Source organism: Chiloscyllium plagiosum, chromosome 4 (genome assembly GCF_004010195.1).
Source record: "Chiloscyllium plagiosum isolate BGI_BamShark_2017 chromosome 4, ASM401019v2, whole genome shotgun sequence".
Classification (NCBI taxonomy): Eukaryota; Metazoa; Chordata; class Chondrichthyes; order Orectolobiformes; family Hemiscylliidae; genus Chiloscyllium; species Chiloscyllium plagiosum.
In genome coordinates this window covers 46351352-46370947 of record NC_057713.1, presented here as the reverse complement: position 1 = coordinate 46370947, position 19596 = coordinate 46351352, and the positions used below count along the sequence as shown (strand labels likewise).

Genomic DNA, 19596 nt, shown 5'->3' with positions numbered 1-19596 from the left:
GAAGGGAAAAGATAATACAAACTGAATGCTCTCCAGGAGAAAAATAACGTCCAGAAATCAACAAGAAACAGGACAATCAAGTGCGGGAGACAAGAGGTTGCCCCCCAATTTTAATCGAGAAGTAAAAGTGGATTTAGCAAACCAAGAGAAAATTCTTCAGGAAGCTGTCCACAAAAAAAAAAGTTAATTCACGAGTGAAACTCCAGGTAGAACGATGAGGTCTAAAACTGTTGGATGTTATAAAGTCAAAGGGATGCGGGGCTTTCCTTAATAAGTTGACGCCAGAGAATGTTGTTCTTTGAAGTGAAATGTGCGCCTTCCTGTGATCAGTACATGCGCAGTGCCCGGCCTCTGGGAAGTTGTGTTTGAGTAAAACTGGAGCAGAGTGTGGTCAGAGTGGAACGAGCTCACTGACCGTCTGACTCACACTTGTGGATTTTCACTTCAGCTAGCGGGCTTGGACCAGGAGGGATAGATATCCGTCACTGCTAGGATTTGCAGGCCGTGAATTAATTAATTTCGACGTACTTTCCTCTTCTCTGGCTGTGCCGAGACCGAAGGGGACTCTTGAAGGAGTTTGGGTGACTTTTCAGGTAAGGTTGGCGTCCGAATGTTTCATTCTTCGCCTCAAAAATAAAAGTCTGATTTCACGATATAACATTTGTTGTCGGTGAGTGTTGAAACTTTCGAGGGCGTAGCCAGCTTCACCGAGAGTGGAGAGAAGAAACAACATTAGCAAGTGTGGATTCTGGTAGTCAGACTTTCGAGTTGTCGGTCAGCAGATTCCCCCCCCCCCCCCAGTTGAGTAGGATTCGTGTACATCTTGGTATTTACAAAAAAGACAGGGCTGAAAATATTGGCCAGGATTCAACAACTTAGTGACCTGTTTCTTTCTGACAATTCCGCCCTTCTCTTAAATAGCTCCCCAAAACAAGAAAGAGCATCTGTCATTCTGCTGCATTCAACAAGCGAAGGAAAGGAACGGGACTTTCACAATTAAAAACACCTTCTGCAAACGTGCTACAGCTTGGCACAATCTCGAAGGAGAGAACCGGGGTGGCCACTTGTGTGGAAGATTTCTCCCATGTTGTGGAGGCAGTGAAGGGTTAAGACGCTACGCCCCAAAATACAGTGCTCATAATCACCCTGTCCACATAAATAGTCACTGTCCGGGGGGAAAAGGGGCGTGGGCAGACTATTTCTCTAAAAAAAGAAAGGTTCGTTTGCTTTTGTATTTCAGAGCTTTTTTCGATATGAGGTCGTGCAAAATATTCAACATTGTAATGGAACGTACCATAACTAACAAATTATAGTGGGCATATCTTGATGCTGTTAACATTTCAGTGGTTGGTTTCAGTTTGTACACACAGCCGATTTCGACGTTGGATTAAATCAGAGGGATACAAAAGTAATTGTGAAATCGCCAGTTTGTGCGTACATTGCAACATTTCTTTAGCACTTCATATTTTTGAACACTGAGTTAGTTTTGTTTTTTTTCTCTCACTTTCCCCACCCCACTTTGGATCTCTGTCATAACTTCATTCTGCCTTTTGCGTTGCCCAATTTGATATTTGATCTGCTGAAAATCCCAGCCATGTCTTGGAACTGACTATTGCACTCCTGGCTGTCTTTCCAAGTTCAAAAGTCTGTGTAAATTTGAGGCTATTTAAAACTCTACTGTGTCTTAACTCGCATGGTAACCTGTTCACCACCTATTAACCATGTGTTCACTAACCTACATTCGCTCTTGATTAAGTATTACTTTGATTTTAGAAATTTCATCTGTGTATAAATTCCTTTATGGCTTCACATCTGCCAGGCTCTGTAATTTATATCCAATTCCAAAAACCTCTGAAAAATCTCTTCCATTGTCTTTTGAGCCTTTGATTCACTCCTCCATTTGTAGTTGTATTTTCCCTGGTTAGGTTCTAAGCTCTGGTATTCCTTTCCTAAACCCTTCTGTTTCTTTTACTTTCTTCGATACCCTTAAAATCTATATCTTTTAACCTAGGTTTGTCATCTGTCTTAATATAGTTGTGAGATCTATTCTGAAGTGTCTTCTGAAATAGCCTAGTTAGTCATTTATTTGTTGACAAGTGTTACAAAATATGATAAAAGGAATGAAATAGGGCAGTCTGACCAACATTGACACTGACACTGGCATCAGAAACAGTGGTAAATCTAGACATGGTCACTCTGCAAAGCACTCTGTACTAACATTTGGGGGCTTGTGCCAAAATTGGAAGACCTGTTTCACAGACTAGTCCAGCAAAACAGTGACAAAGTTATTTTCAAAGAATCTTGTCTTATACATGAGGATATATGAAACCTGAATACAGGCTGAGGTAACTAGTTGTTGTCAGGAACAACCACTTAACACATGCTCTTAATAGCTAAGGTGACAATAAAATGGCTTCTTAATGCAAATAATGTGACAAAATGGCTTCTAGGCTACAAATTGACAATTTATGCTAAAAACTGCATAAAATGTCTATTAATTCTGCTATGGCTACATAATTAACTAACCACACTCTGCTTCATTAGAAATTAGCAGACAATGCTCCCTTTACAGCGTAGAAATAACTAGACTAGCTAAGACATTACTGGACATCCTAACTGACCTTCAGCTGCAGGTGCAAAGGCTCGATTAGTGAGATAAGGGTGGCCTGAGTGATGGAAAACAAAGTTGGTTCTCAGGAAATATCATTGGACCAAGTAACTCAAATAAAGTAATATCGTATGTTGATCGGTAACTGTCTGTACTATGCGATCATGGCCTGTACTTTTCTTTAAGAAAAGTATAAAAATGTCTTTGTCTTAAGCCATGTGTGCAGCTCCTCCATGTGTTTCCAGATGCTCTGTACCCAGCCATATGAAGAAAATAATGAAGTCTTTAAAGAACCAGACCGATTGTGATTGCTTACTGACTGATCATGGAATGGAGAGAACACCCCCCCCCCCCCCGGTCCACATCTTTGCAGACAACATCCCAGATGCACCATCACCATTATTGTGTACGACCTGTTCATCCAATAGGACTGACCTACCAATGGTATACAGTTGGTATTTGTAATGGGAGTCCCAGAATACTGGGCCCCATGATGTTTCAATCCAGTATATTTCCTGGAATTGGAGGAACAGAAGAGATTTGAGATTTTTTTTGTACTGTATGAACAAATGTTGATTATCATTTACCATCTCTTCTGTACTGATGACTCAGTACTCCTCCATGTTGAACGCTACTTTGAGGACACTGACATAAATGTGGGAATTTCAGTGTTCAGTGAAATATCTGAGAGACTCAATAGTACCATTACTGGTTAAGATGGTGGAGTCCGAAAGAACATAACTGCTAGAATGGACTGTAACAGGTGGTAACAGAATCAATAAGATAGAAAGACATACTTGGCCTCATCTTCAATAATCTACCAGTAGTAGTTACATCTGACCACAACAGTATTGGTAGGAATAAACATTTCATTGTCCTTATGGCGATGAAGTCCCACCTTCACATTGAGGGGACCCTTTGTTGTGTTATGTGGCAGTACCACCATGCTGAATAGGATAGATTTTGAAAGTTCTGCCAACTCAAGACTGAGAATCCGTTAATAGTTGGGGCCATCTGTCACAGCAGAGTTGTATTCAACTTCAGTCTGTAGCCTCATAGCTTGGCATAGCTTCCAATCTTATTTCCATCAAACTGGGACATCAACTTAGTGGTTAGCACTGCTGTCTCACTGCACCAGGGACGAGGGTTTGATTCCAGCCTCCGGCAACTGTCTATATGGAGTTCGCACATTTTCTCCGTGTCTGAATTGGTTTCCTCCGGATGCTCTGGTTTCCTCCCACAATCCAAAAGATGTGCAGGTTAGGGGAATTGGCCACGCCTAATTGCCTATAGTGTTCAGGGATGTGTAGGTAAGGTGCATTAGTCAGGGGTAAATGTGGAGTAATAGGGTAGGGAATGGCTCTGAGTGGATTTCTCTTTAGAGGGTCGGTATGGACTTGTTGGGTCAAGTGGCCTGTTTTCACACAGTATGGTTCTATGATTCTGTTCTGTGAACAGGGTCTGGTTTGAAATAATGATGTTGTACTTGTTCTTCTCTGCAGTATAAATTGTAGATTTGGAAGTTGCCTTTGCAGGAGCCTTGTTGAATTGTTGCAGTACATCTTTGTAGATGGTAAACATCACTGTCATAATGTGATGATGGTAAAGGGAATCAGTATTCATGGTGGTGATTGGAAAGTCAATTTTGGTTCAAGGGTGCAAGGCTATACCACAAGCAGCATGTAACATTCACTATAAATGGAGAGTGTGTGTGTGTGTGTCACAGCTCTTCTGGGGCTTTCCCAAGGGAAACACGCAACATTTGCCGTGAGTTCCTACATTGATTACCAAACTTTGGCTACCTTAATTTCACAATTGGAATTGATTTTCTTTGTGTCAATTTCTTAGCACTGCATTAGTTATTACCGTATTGCATGTGGAAAAGTGCCAAGTGCAGGGATGGTTTAAGGCAGCAAAAATTGAATAATTTGCACTTTTTATAGAAATGCAGGAAGCTGCAAGAGTGCATCACGTTGCTTCTCCCAGCTGAGTGTTATTTTCAATCAACATTTGGAAATAACTGGAACATAATTGAAATCTTCTTCCAGATAGCCATAGAGAAAGGTAGAAGAACAGCTGGGACAACGGCTGGGACTGTAAAATGCTGCTGCTGCTCCTCCTGCTGCAACAACACGATCTTCCTGTTACAGAGGAGGAAAACATGGAAATTTTCAGTGTGGCCATTATGAGAGCAGCTTTCATTGGAGCATCACTGATCATTGATCCCAGTAAATGATTATCCAATAAATCAATCTCTGATATCAGTCTGATCAACAGTGCTAATAGTTCTAATTCATTGTCAAAGTCAACACCTACAACTTTGGTTTGATGGACCAATGAGCAAACTAGTACCTTAAAAAATGTTTTTCTGGTGAAGCCACCTCACAAGATTACTTGTTTGCCAAACAGTAGCCAGGGTGAAGTAATCTCAAAACCAGTGGATCCGATCCAAGTTCAGCAGTCCTGTCACATTCAGACATGCATGGTTATGGACAATTAAATAGCCCACTGAAGGAAGAGTCTCCACAAATATTGCCATCCTCAAAGATGAGGGACTTAGTACATCAGTGCAAAAGTCAAGGCTGGTGCATTTGTAAGCATTTTCAGTCAGAGGTTCCGAGTGGACAATGCTGTTACCCTCTTGAGATACCCAGTAGTACAAATACAGTCTTCAGCCATTTGATTCACTCTACATCATTTTCAGAAGTAGCTGGAGATACTGGATATTGCAAAGGCTAGGGGGCCTAACAATATTCTGGCAATTGTACTGATGGCATGTTCTACAGGAAAAGCTGCACCCCGAGCCACACTTCCCAGTACATAAACAAAACTGTCACCTATCCAACTATGGCAATTACCCAGGTACACCCTAAAAAACAGGATAAATCCAATCCAACCAATTAATGTCACATCAGTCTATTCTCCATCATCAGCAAAATAATAGTAGGTGTCATTTACAATGCTATCAGCAGCACTTATTCCACATAACCTGCTTTTTGATGCTCAGTTTGATTTGTCAAGGTCATTCAGCTCTTGATCCCACAACAGCCTTCATCCAAACATGGACAACTTGGATTAATTCAATCCATGAACAACTAAAGTTCTGAAGTCTATCATATAGGGCCCTAGCAAAATTGGTATCAATGGGAAAACTGGTGTCATATTTCGCACAAAATGATATTATAGTGGTTATTAGATGTCAATCATCTCAGTCACAAAACATCACAACAGGAATTCCTCAGGATTCTATCATTATTCAGCTCCTTTATCAACAACTCTGTCTCCATTATAAGGTCAGAAATGAGATCTGTAATCATTGAACTGATTCTGTCCACATACAAGTGCAGAATTGAAGCAGGGGCTGGCTATTGTTGAGCACCATTCAGGCCACACAATACTCAGCAGTGATTTTTGCCAACAAGATGGAGTCCAATCCCTTGATATTCAGTGATGGTACTGGACTGTAGCCCACCTCTTGCATCCACAGTGATTTGGAATAAATTCATCCTGTTCTTCAGGTGGTAAAGATGTCAAGACTGCTACATTTGCCTTGTCCATTTCAGTCTTGCAGGTTTCTTCGACACTAGACAAAGGGGAAAACTCACAGGTTCTGACAGCATTTCTGGCTGCTCTGAGGGTCTGGGGATTAGATTAGATTACATTACAGTGTGGAAACAGGCTCTTCGGCCCAACAAGTCCACACCGACCCGCCGAAGCACAACCCACCCATACCCCTACACTTATGCCTTACCTAACACTACGGGTAATTTTAGCATAGCCAATTCACCTGACCTGTACATCTTTGGACGGTGGGAGGGAACCGGAGCACCCGGAGGAAACCCACGCAGACACAGGGAGAACGTGCAAACTCCGCACAGTCAGTCGCCTGAGGCGGGAATTGAACCCGGGTCTCTGGCGCTGTGAGGCACACTTATGCCTTACCTAACACTACGGGCAATTTTAGCATAGCCAATTCACCTGACCTGTACATCTTTGGACGGTGAGAGGAAACCGGAGCACCCGGAGGAAACCCACGCAGACACGGAGAACGTGCAAACTCCACACAGTCAGTCGCCTGAGGCGGGAATTGAACCCGGGTCTCTGGCGCTGTGAGGCAGCAGTGGTAACACTGTGCCACCGTGCCGCCCTTTTTGCAAGTTTGCAGCTTTCATATGGTCGTCGTACTTTTTCAGGACCACCTCAGCTACCCGAACTTTGTATGTCATGGGACCTGACCTCGCGTTAACCATGCCTCTTACTCATATAGGGCCATTTCCGTGGTTTCAGCACCAAACTTTGTCCCCCATCTCACTTAGAGAAGGCATATGTGCAGCACTGGTGTTCCTGATGCCGTTTCACTACTCTTTACATCTTCACTATTAGATCATTTCGAAGGTTGACCCATTTTCAGTAGCAGATGTAAGGATACCAGGATGTAGGCCAGGTTACATATGAACTGTCCATAGTAATTTGCCAGTCCAAGGAAAAACCTAAGTTCTGGTACAGACATAAGAGCAAGGGCATGTTTGATTGCCCTCATTTTGTTTTCCAACAGGTGTAACCCAGTCTTGTCGACTCTGTAACCCAGTCACTTTGGGTACCTGGAAAACACATCATCTGAGACACATACCTGCCTTTGAGACGCGTCTAACAGACCTTCACTGTTATTAGCACATCATCTAGATAAATGGTGACCTGGGGTAGACCTTGTAAAATGTTCTCCGTCACCTGCTAAAAAATGGCACAGGCTAATGGTCCCCCAAGTGGCAGTCTCAGACATTAGTACAAATCCTTATTGACATTAGTTGTGGTAAGTGTCTTAATTAATTCTGGGATTCCTCGTCTAACCACAATTGCAGGTACTCATGGCCCATGTCCAGCTTCGTGAAGGACAGCTTTGTTCCTGAAGAAGGGCTTATGCCTGAAACGTCGATTCTCCTGTTCCTTGGATGCTGCCTGACTTGCGCTTTTCCAGCAACACATTTTCAGTTTTGTGGATAAGTCCCCTGTTCAAATGATTGTGTATTTATTCAGCTGTGAGAAGTGGTTTACCATTTGTTTAAAATCCTGGCAAAGGTGAACTGACCCATTGGGCTTCACAATCGTATGACATTTGCGGCCCATTCTACAAGCTGTTCTGGTTTGATGAATCCTTCATTTTCCAGCCTCCTGGGTTTCTGCCTCTACTTTTGCATGTAAGGCAAATGGCACTGGGCTTGCCTTACGGAATCATGGAATTGCTTCCTGGTCGACATGCATGGTGGCCTTGGTTCCTTTGACATTCCTTTGAACTTTCCGAAAAACATCGAGGTATTTAATTCTGACTTCACTCAGGCAGTCATTTTCTAATTGAATCAGGCTTGGGGCCCAAGCTTTTTACCACAATGAATGGTAACTGAACCAGTTGCTTCTCATAAGACACCAAAACCAAAGTTGTACCATTAATCTGTAAGGGCTTTCTGGTCTAAGTTCTAAGTCTAGCCGAGATCTTATGCACCCTTAAGAGTTGGAGTCCAGAGTGAATTTTGTTAAAGTCCATTCCTGCAATTACTGATACAGCTGTGCCAGTACCAACCTCTGAGAACTGGGTGACCATTTAACCAGATGCTTATTTTGATTAGTTCTGAATTGGATGTTGCTAAGCAATTTAACTGTCCCAAACCAGATCCAGATGGACTTTCCAGGGTGTGCACTGTCCTGGATACCGCCCTATGGTTCTCTTCCTCAGTTCAGACTTGGACTCTTTTGCCGTTTTGAGTCCACTTACCAGAGGCAACTACAATGGTTTGCTGATCTGGATCCTGAAGAAAATGTTAACTGTTCAATTGAGGCTAGACTTTGTTTTGGGCTATTGCTGTGGGCTGACCTAAAATCTTTCTGTTCAGGATATGCCCTAAGTGGAGCGATGCAATTGCCTTCACTCAAGTGGTGTCCCCCAAGCTCAGTTGGCCTAGAGGTGGTGCCCCTTCCATCCTGTAACTCATACTCTGCTTGCTGTATTTTCTAATGATAAAGCCAGTTATAGTGCCTGCTTAAAGTCTAATTGGGCTTGAGCTAGTAGGTGCTTTCGCATAGTTGCATCATTAATCCCACAAATCAAATGGTCTTGCTGCATTTCATTAAGGGTTAAACCAAAGTCACATGCCTCTGCCTGTCATCTTAACCTCAACAAGAATTCTGCACAGATTCCTCCAGTTCTGGAACTACCGAGTAAAACTGATAGCATTGTTTGCCCAGGAAAAAAAATAACACATCCTTTCTACATACTGGCTCCAGTCTTCAGGGTCAAACAAGTCAAACTTCCTAAATAACGGCATAATGCAAAAATGCTTACCCCAACTCACAGATGATTGTTGCGAGTGAATTTCTTCAGGAGCGAATCCTTTTCTCTTGTCAGCACTGAAGTAACTGCACAAAGGCCGGTGTTCAATCACCAGGTCATCCTTTATTGACAGATGTGTAGTACTTGACACTGATCCAACTTCCTCTTAGAATGAACAGGATATTTGACAGTTCTGTTTCTTTTTAAAAAAATGTTTTTCTCTTTTTTGTTCCCCACACTACCACTTAACTTATTGTTCCCCAGCACCATGTCATGTGTGCGCGGGTGTCGGACACAGTGAAAAACAAGAGTGTAAATCTTTATTTGTATTCCACACTAGGCAGAAAGGAAACACACTAGTGGCCAGTGACAAGCAGTGACCTTCTTAAAGGGCAATGCTGTATGATCAAACAGTGAAGCGGAGGGCAGGGATTAAATCAAAATAGAGTTGGAGTGGGAAGTAATATACTCCACTCCCTGCGGTGCCCACCTTTCCCTGAAAATCTCGATTGTGTTAGTGGACACCATGTGCTCCGTTTCTAGTGATACCCGGGCTCGAACATAACCACGGAAGAGGGGCAGGTAATTGGCCCTAACCACCCCCTCCACACCCCGCTTCCTGGACCTGTTTATGGCCAGTATGGCCACGCCCAGGAGCAGACCCACAAGGAGGTCCTTCAACCTAGCCTCCCCCCTCTGCACCGGGTGCCCAAGGATCAGGAGTGTGGGACTGAAGTGCGACCAAAAGCAGAGGAGAAGGTTTTTGAGAAAATCAAAAAGGGAGTGCAAGTGCCTGCACCCAATATAAACATGGTCCACGGACTCCACAGCACCACAAAACAAGCAGTTGGATTGGGAGACCATGAACCATCGTAATCTGCGGTTGCAGGGGACTGCTGTGTGACAGTTCTGTTTTCATCTGTTAGCCAGGGCTGCCTGATTGAACCAGGTTAAGGGCCCCAATCAGGGAATTCATATTCTATGAGGTCCACCCGGCTGACCGGCTTGTTACACTCAGTACACCTTCCTAGCAGCATAATGGGTTTACATAAGCCACAAAGCTCCTGTGATTCAAAATGGTACCTCACCAGCATATTCACAATGATGATTAAGGCTGAAAACTTTAATACTGGAATAGCGACTGACACCCCTAAGGAAATATTATTTCAAAGATAGTAATCTCAGGATTGCACCTAAGGCCATATATTAGGAAGATATAGAGGAATAAGGTATAGCTTGATGTATAGTGGAAGAGGGAGAGCTTCAGGCACTGAGGCAAAATGTTGGTTGAAGCGAAAATAATGGAGGCAGTGATTTGAGCAGAATCGAGAGGGAGATGGTACTTGAAAAGTTGATTATGTTTGTGGTTGACAAGTCACCTGGTGTGGATGACTTTCCTTTCACATTTCTAAAAGGATTAGTGATGAAGATAACAAAAGCTTATTTTAATCTTTTGGTACTTCCCTGGATATGGAGGAGATGTAAAGGAACTGGAGAGTTGCACACAGACACACTTACTTAAGGAAACCTATAAAGTCAATCTGAGCATCTACATGCCAATTAGTTTAACATCATGGATGGGTACAATTTTAGAAACAATAGACAGGAGATAAAAAACATCAACGGGCCGCTTGGAGAGTTTTAAGTTAACTAAGAACCAGCATGGATTTGTAAAAGGCAGATGGTGCTTAACCATTCTAATTGAATGTTTTGGTAAAGTAACAGTAAAGGTTTATTAAGGGAATGCGATGTATGTTGTCTACATGGATTTCAAGGAAGTGTTTGATAAGGTATTACATAGATGCTTGAAAATCAGTCTCCAACTGTTTAAAATCTTAACATAAACTGCAGGTTGTGATTGATGGTTTTATTTCAGGCTGGTGGAATACAGGATGTATGAGTAGACCATTCAGTTTGTCGAGAAAGTGAGGTCTGCAGATGCTGGAGATCAGAGCTGAAAATGTGTTGCTGGAAAAGCGCAGCAGGTCAGGCAGCATCCAGGGAACAGGAGAATCGACGTTTCAGGCATAAGCCTGAAGAAGGACTTATGCCCGAAACGTCGATTCTCCTGTTTCCTGGATGCTGCCTGACCTGCTGCGCTTTTCCAGCAACACATTCAGTTTGTTGAGCCTGCTCTGCTATACAGTGAAATTATAGTTAGCTTTCTACCTCAGTACCATTTACCCTCCTATTCCTGATATATTTACCATCTAGAAATCTGTTGATCTTCATATTGAATATACTTGACCATTGACCCTCCATTTAGAGAATTCTAAAGATTCATCATCCTCTCAGTGAACAAATTCCTCTCCGTTTCAATCCTAAATAGCCCACCCCTAATTCCTGACTGTCTCCTAGTTCTAAACCCTTCCACCGTTGGCAGGAAAAAGATCCTCCCCATGTCTATCCTCTTGAGCCTGTTGGGGGTTTCAATGAGATCACCCCTCATGCTTCTAAATACTCAAATGTAGATTTAGATTTTATTGTTACATGTACTCAAGCACAGAAGTACAATGAAAAGTGTCTAATGTTGCCACACATTTAATTACAAAGGTACATAAGTACAAACATCTAAGGTAGAAAGTAGTAAAAGAAGCAAAGTTGAAAGCCTAAGCTTTACAGACCTTCACTAAGTAGAAAAGTACAGAAATCAGGTAATAGTTAACACTTAAAGTCCTCCTTAATGTAAATTAGAAAAAAAAGGAATAAAGTTAAAAGTTCAACAGTTTTTGATGAGTGGTTGCTGGGACCCTGGTCTCTTTTGCTTAACTCGCTGTCTGGGAGACCTCAGCGGCCTGTTCTGGGCACTGCTACTGAAGATACCAGGGACCTCCCTTACCACTCATTCTTCGCATGTTGAGCCGTAATGCCATCACCGCTGCGGTCGCTGAAAATGCTGCCTCTGACTTCCTGTCTCTAGAACATGCTTGGGCAAGGTCCACTCATGGTCTCTGAGCACTGGGTATGCATTGGGCACTGCTCTCACCACTGGCCACCTTGATTGCCGGGCTGAGAGACTGCCATGGGCTGCAGAAAGACTCCCAAGCTTGCCGGGAGGATGCCACGCTGTGCCAGGAGGATGCCTCAGCAGTTCCGCACTGAGGCTGAAAAGAGAAAAGAACATGCAGAGTTTAAAACGCAGTGAAGAAACGGACTGAGTGGATGAGCTCCGGCTGAAGTATCTTACTCCGCCACCATCTTATGGATGCAAGCTGGGTCTTTGTAATCCTCAAAGGACTATCGTGCCATCCCATGATTCAGTTTCTTCAATCTTCTTGCATTCCCTTTTATGGCAAATGTAACCTTCCTTAGGAAATCCAATTATGAGCACTCACCAGGGCTCCATACACTGGCAGGAAGAACTCTTCATGCCTACAAGTAAATCTGCTTGCAATAAAGGACAGTTTACCATTTGCTTTCATAACTGCTTGTTTCACCTCTACGTTTGCTTTCAGTGATTTATTAACAAAGACATTCCAGTCTGTTTGTATGTTAAAGTTTCCCACCCGTCACCATTTAAAAAAATACTCATTTTGTTTTTCCTATCAAGGTAGATAACTTCACATTTTATTTATTCACTGGATGTGTATGGCACTGGCTGGGCCAGCATTTATTGCCCATACCTAGTTGGCCTTGAGAAGGTGATGGTGAGCTGCCTTGAACTGCTGCAGTCCATGTTGACGCAGCATATCAATACAAGTCAGGATGATGAATGGCTTGGAGGCGAACTTGCAGCCAGTGGTTCCCCAAGTATCTGCTACCCTTGTCCTTCTAGATGGTAGTAGTTGTGGTTTTGGAACGTGTTTTCTCAGGAACCTTGGTGAATTTCTACATTGTACATCTGCAAGATGCAATGTTGCTACATAATGTCAGTGGAGGGAGGGAGTGAATATTTGTGGATGTGATGCCAATCAAAGCGAGCTCTTTATCCTGGATGGTGTCAAGCTTCTTCACTATTGGAGCTGTACGTATCTAGGCAAGTGAGGACTTTCCATCCCAGCTGACTCGCATCTTGTAGATAGTGGACAGGCCTTGGGGAGTCAAGAGGTGCGTTACTTGATGCAGGATTCCTAGCCTCTGACCTGCTGTTGTAGCCATAGTAATTATATAGCTAGTCTCCAGATTCTAGCAATTTTGCTATATTCCAACTGTCCACACACACAGCCTGATTAAGTCTTCTTGCAACTTTTATATGCCCTCCTCACATTAACAGACCCACATCTTTTTGTGTCGTCAGTAAAGTTAGAAATTTTACATTTTTCTTTACGTCCAGTCATTCATACGGAATGTGTGAATAGCTGGAGCCCATAATGATAGGCAATTGTGTTCTCCAAGAATCTGGAAGAGGGCCACTAATTTATTTTGCTATGTAAAAATGATTTGGATTTTGGAATGTAGAGTAGACTATTAATGTTTCCTATTCTGCCAAATGTGGAAGTGTAGCAAACAGTGAGGTTAGTGGAAATCATTTGCAACAGCACTTACAGACTAGCAAAACAGGTAGTAAAGTGGCTGATTGAATTAATACAGAAGTGTGAGGTTTTGCATAGAATAGAAAGAGGTAATATTAACAAAAGGACACAGTTCTAAAGTGTTCAAGATCAAATAAAAAACTGAGAGTGCATGTGCATTGTCTCTCTCTGCAAAGTTCATAATGAGCAAGTGGTCAGCAATTTTCATGAACAAAAGCGTTAGCTGGATTTTTTTTTAGATTACTTGCAGTGTGGAAACAGGCCCTTCAGCCCAACAAGTCCACACCAACCCGCCGAAGCACAACCCACCCAGACCCATTCCCCTACACTTACCCCTTCACCTAACACTACGGTCAATTTAGCATGGCCAATTCACCTAACCTGCACATTTTTTTTTTGGACTGTGGGAGGAAACCGGAGCACCCAGAGGAAACCCACGCAGACACTGGGAGAATGTGTGGAGTTTGCACAGTCAGTCGCCTGAGACGGGAATTGAACCCGGGTCTCTGGCGCTGTGAGGCAGCAGTGCTGACCACTGTGCCACTGTGCCGCCACAGTGTGGCACTTTCAAAATGGAGACCTTTCTTGACATTTCTCAAAGGCTTTTGTATGTCCTTTGGCAGATAGAGGTGTACATTAGTGTCTGGTATAAAAGGCACAAGTTGCATGTTGCTTATTGGGAATCTACATATAACTGATTGCATGACTAGTTAGTTAACTCTGTGGAAATATTAGTGTCGAATTTTGCTCTCTGTATCATACCTCCATGCCCTTTGTTCTGTATACCTTTCTCACTGAAAACCAAAATTTACCTCTCCCCAAGCCCTGTCAAATTTTTATTTTCAACTTTGGGTCAAAAGAAGGTTGACAGCTAGATTTTGTCACAGTACCTTGACTACTCCTGTACTGGTTAGGGAGCCTAGAAGCAGAGGGCATAAGTTAAAATTAAGGGGAATGTTAATTAACTCTGTAATGAAGTGATTCTTGTTTATTTTTCTGATTTATATAAATAATTTGGAGATGGGTGTTGAGGGGAAAATCTCTAAATTTGCAGATGATACTAAGCTGGGGTGAGCTGAGTGATTTCAGAGTCATTGTCAAGTTGGCCAAATGGACAGATACCTGGCAGATGAATTTCAATGCAGAGAAATGCAAGGTAATGTGTTTTAGTAGAAGAAACACTGATAACACAGGCTCAAAGGTAAAACTTTGAGGAGAGTACAGGACCTCAGGGTTCATGTGCGTGATGCTCTGAAGATAGCCAGGCAAGTTGAAATAGTTGTTAAGGCCGATAGGATTGTTTGATTCATAAATAGATGCAGAAAGTATAAAAGCAGGAGAGTGATACTACACCTCTTCAAATCATTTGGTCAGACCATATTTGGACACCTTTATTAAAGGAAGGATATTAAAGCCTGGAGAAAGTTGAAAGGAGATTTTACGAGAATGATACCAGCAATGACAGGTTTTTAGATACAAGGAAAGATTTGAGAAATTGAGCTTATTCTTGGAGCAGAGATTTAAGAGGTGACCTTATTGAGATGTATAAAATTATGAACAATTTTGACAGGGTAAAGAAGAATAGTAGTATGTCAAGTAACTTGTGTTCACAATTTCAAAATTGTCAGTAAGGGAGCAAGGAGTGAGATGAGGAAAAACTTCTGTGTTCAGATAATTGCTAGGATTTAGATAGCACAGCCTCAGAGAAGGTTAGAGGAAGATTCCGTAAGAGATTTTGAAAGAGAGCTGGCTATATACAGTATTTCAAAGTGATGAATTTAGGGGAGTACAGAGATAGAGCTGGGTAGCTTTATCAGGAGCCATTACAGGCACGATGGGTCAAATGGCCTCTGGGTGTGCTGTGAAATTCTCTGAATCTTTATTTTACTCTGAGGATTGTGAACCTTTTGGGGTTATGTGCCAGCGAAAGCAGCACAGATTCAGGCTTTTAAGTGTGTTAAGTATAGAGATTGGTAGATATCTGATTGTCGCTGGTGTACAGGATTACGGGAATGGGGTGGATAAAAGGCTAAAGTGTTTGATCAGCCATGAGTGGCGGGGTAGCCTTGACTGGCTAACTGACTTACTCCTGTCCTCATGTTCCTAATCTTTATTTTACTTGTGTCCATTTCTGGATTGCTGGCTTTTGTGGATGATGAATCGTATTTATCTTTTACACAATTCCTCCATTCTTCCCTTATCTTCAGTGCTACTGAAAGAATCTTAATCAACTTGTGTTCGTATTTCACCTATACTGTAGCAAAGTATCTCAAAGTACTTTACAGAGAAAGCATAGAATAAACACTGATCTGAAGTGGGTATAGTGACTAAAAGAGTTGTTGAAGATGTAGACTACGCTAAAACTTTTAAATTCGGAAATAAATTAAACAATCGGGCAAAAGCTTGGCGGATGGAATAAACTTCATGGAAAATTTGAGGTTTTGCACTTTGGCAGAAAGAATAGAGGGACTGAATATTTAAATGTGGAGAGACTGCTGAAAACTACAAAATAGGTGGATTTTTATCTTCTATGAATCATAAAAAGGTAGTATCCACACGCTTGGCAATAGGGGAGACAAATAGAATGCTGACCTTTTTAATTCAAGTAAATGGAGTATAAAAGTTGGGACATTTTGCTAAAACTATACTAGTTAGGCCACATCCACAAATAAATATGAACTCTTTTGATCCCTTAGTGGAGGGTAGATACAGGCATTGAAGGCAATCCAGGGAAGATTCATACTTGGTGCCAAGTATGGAGGGACTGACTTCTTCGAGAAGGTGAAAAAACAGATGGATGGAAGTAAAGCAATTGATGAGGTGTATATGGACTTTAGTAAGGCATTTGATAATATTCCACACTGCAGGCTATTGCACAAAATATGGAGTTTTGGGATTGAAGGTGATGTAGCGGTTTGGATCAGAAATCGGATCGCTGAAAGAAGACAGAGGCTGGTGGTTGATGGAAATGTTAATCTTGGTGCTCAGTTACTAGTGGTATGCCTCAAGGATCTGATTTAGGGCCACTGCTGTTTGTCACTTTTATAAATGATCTGGATGTCGGCATAGAAGGATGGGTTACTAAATTAGCGGATGACACTAAAGTAGGCAGAGTTGTGGAGAGTGCTGAAAGATGTTGTGGGTTACAGAGGGACATGTATAAGATGCAGAGCTGGGCTGAGAAATGGCAAATGGAGTTTAATGTGGATAAGTGTGAGGTAGTTCGTTTTGGAAGAAGTAACAGGAATGCAAACTACAGGGCTAATGGTAAAATTCTTGGCAGTGTAGATGAACAGAGAGTTCTGTGTCCAGGTGCATACGTCCCTGAAAGTTGCCACCCAGGTTGATCAGGTTGTTAAGAAGGCATGTAGTGTGTTGGCATTTATTGATAGGGGAATTGAGTTTTGGAGCCACAAGGTCATGCTTCAGCTGTAGAAGATACTGGTAAGGCCGCATCTGGAGTATTGTGTACAGTTCTGGTCACCACATAATAGGAAGGATGTGGAAGCTTTGGAAAGGGTTTAGAGGAGATTTACTAGGATATTGCCTGGTATGGAAGGGAAGGTCTTATGAGGAAAGGCTGAGGGAACTGAGGCTGTTTTCATTGGAGAAGAAGGTTGAGAGGTGACTTTATCAAGGCATATAATATAATCAGAGGATTAGATCAGGTGGACCTTTCACCTTGGATGGTGAAGGCTAACACTAGGGGACATAGCTTTAAACTAAGGGGTGATAGATTTAGCATAGATATCAGGGGTAGTTTCTTTGCTCAAAGTAGGGACGTGGAATGGCCTGCCTACAACAGTAGTAGACTCGTGGATGTTAAAGGCATTTAAATGGGCATTGGACATACATATGGATAATAATGGAATAGTGTAGGTTAGATCCGTGTCAAATTAATTTCACAGGTCTGTGCAACATCGAGAGCCGAAGGGTCTGTACTGCGCTGTAACATTCTATGACCCTCTAATGAGAAGAGGAATAGTTTGGGCCTGTACTCTTTGGAGTTTGGAAGACTAAGAGGTTACCTTACTGGAACCATTCCAGAATCTTAGGGGACTTAACAAGGTCGATGCTTACAGGTTGCTTCCTCTGGTTGGGGTATCTAGGACAGAGGGCATAGTTTCAGGATAGGAGACTGATCATTTCGGACTGAGAAATGAAAAAAAAGTGTTCACTCTGAAGGCTATGGAATTCATTGGAATTCCCTAACCCACAGGGTTTAGATGCTCCATCAATGAATATGTTTGATGCTGGAATAGAACTTTGTCAGGAAATCAAAGAAGATGAGGAACAGGCAGAAGAGTGGAGTGAAACATAAGATCAGCTGAATGGGAAGCAGACTAATTCACTCCTGTTCCCATTTGTTACATTCTTTTATCAGTGAGGCCAAAGCATCGATGCCAGTGTCCATTACAAGAGCCATAACCCTAGCGAAAATTCCATCCTCCCAACTATTGTCTCAGCTGAACCACAATGTTCACAACCACCATGTCCTATTCAACCCTCAATTGACCTTTCACCCCCTGCTCTCTGCTGTTTACATCTCATTAGGAACTTTCTTAAAAACTACTTTTTTGATCTAACATTTAGTCACCTCTTTAAATAACTTGTTGTTTTAGCTTGGTGTTCTTATTTACTCTGCACTTCTGTGCAATAACTCAGCATGTTTTGATTGTTCAAGTCATCTTGTAAATGAAAGCTGCTCTCATTATTGATTGACATGCACAAAATTCAAAACTACAAGTTCCCACTGTACAGCTGCAAAACATGTGTTCAGGCTCATAGGATTCTGAGGTTTAGACAGCATGGCTCAATGCATTTGTTGTATTGACCCATGACCCTGACGGCATCTCAGTTATTGTAGAGTGTGTACATTGACCAATTTGGGAATTTGAATCCCTTACAGCCTGCAAGATAGCCAACCATAACAAGATTGAATCCTTAGTGGTTCTGATAGTGATCTGCAGAGTTCATGGTTCAAATTCCACTTTAGAAAATAGTGAAATTGACTTCAAATCTGATTTGATCTAGCCATGAAAGATGCTGAGCTGCCATAAAAGCACAACTAGTTTATTAATTTCCTTCAATCCTGCTATCCTCAGGGGGTGGCACAGTGGTTCAGTGCTTAGCACTGCTGCCTCACAGCACAAGGTCCCAGGTTCGATTCCAGCCTCGGGCAATTGTGTGGAATTTGTACGTTCTCCCTGTGTCTGCGTGGGTTTTCTCTGGGTGCTCCGGTTTCCTTCCACAGTCCAAAGATGTGCAGGTCAGGTGAATTGGCCATGGTAAATTGCCCGTAGAGTTAGGTGCATTAGTCAGAGGGAAATAGGTCTGGGTGGGTTGCTCTTCAGAGGGTTGGTGTGGACTGGTTGGGCCAAAGGCCCTGTTTCCACACTGTAGGGAATCTAATCTATTCTCAAAGTACTTACAAACACATGAATTAGCAGCACAAGTTGGCCATTCGACCCTTCAAGCCTGTTCTGATTTCAATAAGACCTTTCAAAATTTATGCTTCCAATAACTTGATATCTCCTTGCCAAACAAGAATGCCTACCTCTTTGTAGGATATGTGGAACAGTCCACCTTCCGCAGCTACACTGGCACCACCCCCCACCTTTTCCTTCGCTACATCGATGACTGTATTGGCGCTCCCTCGTGCTCCCACGAGGAGGTTGAACAGTTCATCCACTTTACTAGCACCTTCCACCCCGACCTCAAATTTACCTGGACCGTCTCAGACTCCTCCCTCCCCTTCCTAGACCTCTCCATTTCTATCTCGGTGACCGAATCAACACGGACATTTACTATAAACCGACCGACTCCGACAGCTACCTAGACTACAATTCCTCCCACCCTGTCCCCTGTAAAATACATTCCCATATTCCCAATTCCTTCATCTCCGCAACATCTGCTCCCAGGAGGACCAGTTCCAATACCGAACAACCCAGATGGCCTCCTCCTTCGAAGACCACAATTTCCCCCCAGACGTGGTCGACGATGCTCTCCACCGCATCACCTCCACTTCCTGCTCCTCCGCCCTTGAGCCCCGCCCCTCCATTCGCCACTAGGACAGAACCCCCTGGTCCTCACCTACCACCCCACCAACCTCCATTGTCATTTCCGCCACCTCCAAATGGACCCCACCACCAGGGATATATTTCCCTCCCATCCCCTATCAGCGTTCCGAAAAG

At 42.7% G+C, this 19596-nt stretch overlaps 1 protein-coding gene across 2 annotated transcripts in view; it reads left to right on the top strand.

The window, feature by feature from the left end:
- The window catches only part of LOC122549016 (copine-3-like), a 76383-nt gene continuing 56787 nt past the window's right edge, over nucleotides 1–19596 (top strand). For both annotated transcript variants that reach the window (XM_043688139.1, XM_043688138.1), the window contains exon 1: nucleotides 1–593. The gene's annotated coding sequence lies outside the window, so the exon portion shown is untranslated. The remainder of the gene's footprint in view (nucleotides 594–19596) is intronic.